Source organism: Galeopterus variegatus, unplaced genomic scaffold, assembly GCF_000696425.1.
Source record: "Galeopterus variegatus unplaced genomic scaffold, G_variegatus-3.0.2 Scaffold2768, whole genome shotgun sequence".
NCBI classification, from domain to species: Eukaryota; Metazoa; Chordata; class Mammalia; order Dermoptera; family Cynocephalidae; genus Galeopterus; species Galeopterus variegatus.
In genome coordinates this window covers 225,866-230,075 of record NW_007728879.1, presented here as the reverse complement: position 1 = coordinate 230,075, position 4,210 = coordinate 225,866, and the positions used below count along the sequence as shown (strand labels likewise).

Here is a 4,210-nt window from a genome sequence, read left to right as displayed (position 1 = left end):
CCCGTGCCTCTGCTGCTCCGCCAGCCCGCGCGCCCGTCCGCCCGTCCGTCTGCCGACCGGGGCCGTCTTCTGCCTCCCGCCGCAGGATCCTCGGCGCCGCCGCTCGCTCCCCAGGTAGGTGTCCTCGCTACAGAGGGATTCCTGGGGCGGACGCGACAGTGCCCACGCTGGGGCCCGGGGTCATTGTGCGCGTCCAGCGGTCCGAGGACCCCGAGGGACGCGTGAATGGGCAGCCGCAGCTTCGGGCCCCCCAGGCATCGCCACCCCGGAGGTTCCCCCGGCAGGGTAGCCCCGGCGACGGGAAGTGGGGGCGGCGGTGTCAGTCTCTTCCTGGGGCCGCGGGGGTGTCTGTGTCACGGTCCCCTCTCGCCGCCCTCCCTCCCCCTAGTTGCCGGGGAATTCCGGCCGCCTGGCAGTGGCGCCCGCATTTCCTCGCGCCACCAGACGCCCCGGCTCCCCGCAGGCTGGCTGGGGATTGATGCTGGAGCAGGGAGAAGGACTGATGTAATTGTCAGCGGAGAACCAACCCGCGCGAGCGAACGCCTACGCCGCACCTTTCAGGGAATCCGGGGAGCCGAAAGCAGCGGCTGGGGAAGTTGTGCATTGGGTTTTATTGTGCGCGTGCACTGCGGACTGCCCTCGCGGGGCACCCCTGCGCACCACCTGCTGGCGCCCCCGCAACCCTCCCTGCAGCCTTCGTCCACACCCCCTGGCCGGGGCCAAGTCTGCCTTCCCTGGTTCAGACCGGGACAGGGTTTGCATTGCAGTCAAGACGTGCTTCCCATGAGACCGGCCAAGCCGGGAGCTGCCCGCAGATCGTGTCGCCGGGGATGCTGGGGGAGGAGGAGATGGGAGACCTGGGGAGGAAGCCGGGAAGAAGTAATGACACAAGCACATTTTCTTTAAAAAGCCTCTATTGTATATGGACACATCTGCAAGACACCTTTTAATCTGTTTTTGAAAGTTATGACCAGATACTGATTTTGTGGCAATTTTGTGATATACCTGAACGGTTGCTTAAACATAGAGACCTAAAGCTGGGGAAAGCATTACATAATGGACATGAAGCAAATGACACGAAACTAAGTGAACCCACTGGGTTGCCAGATTATTTCTCTTTTCCGGACACAAAGTCCTCTAAGGCGTTTTCTCTGTAAGAATTTCCATTTTTAAATCGCTGGAGTAGGTTTAGCAAATTGTATATCATAGTCAGTTGTGATGTTTTTCTGAATAACAAAATAATTTTTTCTTGAACATCTTAAATTTAAAAATTGCATGCTAATGGATCGTTATATATCACGGAGCTGATTAATGTAGTGTTCAAAGGTAAAATTAATAAATTTCTCATATTAATACCATTAATTTTGTTTTTCTTTTTTTCTTCCATCCCCTACTTTGTTTTTTGGAAGCATTTCTATAGTTTTGGGTACTGCAAGCTACAATGCTGATATTCCTATCGAATGTTACAGCATTGCAGATACATAGACTAATAATAAATGAAACAGAAGACCTCACAGTAACTCTGAAAGTGAGCAGTGTTCCCAAGGTCGAAGGGAAGCTGCAGTGTAACTCAGCTATAGTCACCTACAGAAAACATGCATAGCCTTCATTGGGTTATAAGAAAGGCTCTGATTGGTGGAATATTATTTTTCTTTTTCTTTTGCAGCTGAATTTTATATATTTCCCCTAGAAATAATTTTCTCAAGGTAAAAACAAAGTATTTTGAAATTAAAAATCTTTGCTTTTAGAAAGCCTAAAAATCCTGTTTTTGTTCATATTTTCAGTTGCAATGTTGATAACCCAACTATACGTTCATATTTACGTTCAGATGTCTCTTGGCTTTGCTGCGATGTAGTTTTGTTGGGCTTTTACAGGATCACACAATATATGTTTCCTTATCCCTCAATTGCTTTGGTCTTATGTTAACTTAACTCCAAGAAGAAGGATAGTCTTTCCAAGATGAAATGTTTGTGGCTGGAGGACTGTAGTACCACAACATGTATAGAATTCGGTGAAATTCATAAGGAAATAAAAGTTTCATGTGACTTTACTTATGAAACTGTTGGACTAGGGAGAAGATTTGAATTTTATTAAAATGCCTTGATCAACTAGCAGTCAGTAATCATTCAATTGACAATTATTTATAGAGCACCCACTCTGGTTAAGACACTGGTCTAAGCACTGTGAGAGATACAAATTAGAATAAAGAGATGTCCCTATCCTCAAGTGTTTGTAGTCTAGTTTGGAAAGATAGGGTATAAATTCTCAAAAGAGGGATTTGTTTTTGGTTTTTTTTTAGCTGTAAAGTTTAAGTAATAATTTTAATACTTTCTAAAAGTTTTTTTTTAATCTTAAAAAAAAGAAGTCTCATACTATTCATTCACTTCTGGAACTTTTTTTTTTTTTCCTTACTCAACATTGTATCACCAGGATTCACTAGTAGTTCATTAACATTCATCGTTGTACAATATTCCTGTATTCATATGTGTCTATAATAATATGTTTCTCTGTACTCCTGCCACTGGCCATTTGTGTTTTTTTTCTTTCATTTAAAAAAATTACAAGCAGTTACTCTGATCACTCATGTTTCCTGGGGCACATGTGGAAGTGTTTCTGTTGGGTAAATACCAAGAAATAGAATTACTGGGCTGAAGGGTATGTAAATATTCAACTTACTAGGTATTAACAAACTATATTCCAAAATGATTGTATTAATTTACACAAGCCAGGGAAATAAGCAAGCACAAATAACCACATACAAACAAGCATTTTTTTAAACATACATGTATGTGTTGAAATATACATATTTTTCTAAAAAAGCAAGAGAGTAATGAACATAAAACTTAGGATGGCTGTTGTCTTTTGGGAGGACCACGGGGATAGCAAGAGGAAGAGTACATAGGTAGATGTAAATTGTCGGTAATGATCTAGAACTTGGGTTTGGTGGTGAGTTCATAGGTGATCATTATATTAAGAAAAGGAAAAGAGAAAAAAAAAGAAAGGAAAGGATCATGCATGGACCAGTAATGATAATTTTAGAGTTCTAAGGAAAAAAAAAAAAAAAAAGGTCAATAGAGTTGTTACAAGACAACAGGCTTCTATACCAAAAGACCCACAAGATAGCTGAAGGTCGGGGAAGCAGTCCCTGTGTATAAGCATGAGTTGTCAAGAGTTCATGGAAGAGATTTGCAGGAAGGATGAGCAGGAAGTGGCAATGCTGAGAAGAGAAAGGCTATCTTGGATTGAGGAAATGATAGGAACAGAAGTGGAGGGAGCCAAGGGAATTTTCCAGCAGTGGACCTCTCAAAGTGTTTATAAAGTAAATCCAAGGAACTGATGAACTGGAGATAGGAGGAGAGATCCAAGGCAGGGCCCCTTGTTAGGAGGTTGCCAATTGAGATAAGAGTTCTCAAGATTGGAAAAAACTAAAAGGAAAGAATGGATTTAAAAACACACTGGGAGAAGAATCCAAGGCTTACAATTCTAGATAAAAAGAGGAGGAAAGAGTCAAATATGTTTGACTGTAATTAGAAGAGATGGGGAAGCTGTGGTGGGAGCTTTTAGTATGGTTTAGACACATCAAGTATGGATAATAGATATTCAAGCTTATGATCGAAAACATGGACTTGGAATTGGTGAGCAGTTAGGACATTCATGTTGAAGAATGTAACTCTAATGATGTTTCTGCGTAGGGGTGGGAAAGTATGTGAGAGGGAAGATTACATAAAATTCATTTGTGCTGTTTGTTATCTACTAACATAAACGAGGTAAATATCTGTGCTAAGGGAATGAGAAGATGTTTCAGCATTCACAGTGAGGCAGGGTTCATGGAATTGAGAGAGTGCTGGATTAAATCAGAGGGCTGGAATAAAATCCCACTTGACAGTTCACTGGTTGTGTGTGATTTGGGGCATGGGAAACCCTGATCCTCAGTTATCTCATATCTAAGATGAAGATATTAATAGCCACTTCACATGGGTACAGATAACAAAATGTGATTGTGGGACTAGAACCTTTATGGGTAATGTTTATTTTTATACTATTTCCCATCAAATGTTTCAAGGTAATGGCACATGCATTTATATTCTCTCACATACACCCCCTTGAAAGAGTTTACAACCCTTTAAGTTCTGTTCATTATAAGAGAGTTGCTTATGCTCTCCTGCAAGGTCAAGGATATAGGCTTTTTATTTCTTTTTTTTTTTTTTTT

General features: G+C 42.3%; 1 protein-coding gene across 4 annotated transcripts in view; it reads left to right on the top strand.

The window, feature by feature from the left end:
* The first annotated feature begins 45 nt into the window (after positions 1–45).
* Positions 46–4,210, top strand: part of OSBPL6 (oxysterol binding protein-like 6) — a 212,173-nt gene continuing 208,008 nt past the window's right edge. For all 4 annotated transcript variants that reach the window (XM_008582929.1, XM_008582927.1, XM_008582928.1 and 1 more), the window contains exon 1: positions 46–114. The gene's annotated coding sequence lies outside the window, so the exon portion shown is untranslated. The remainder of the gene's footprint in view (positions 115–4,210) is intronic.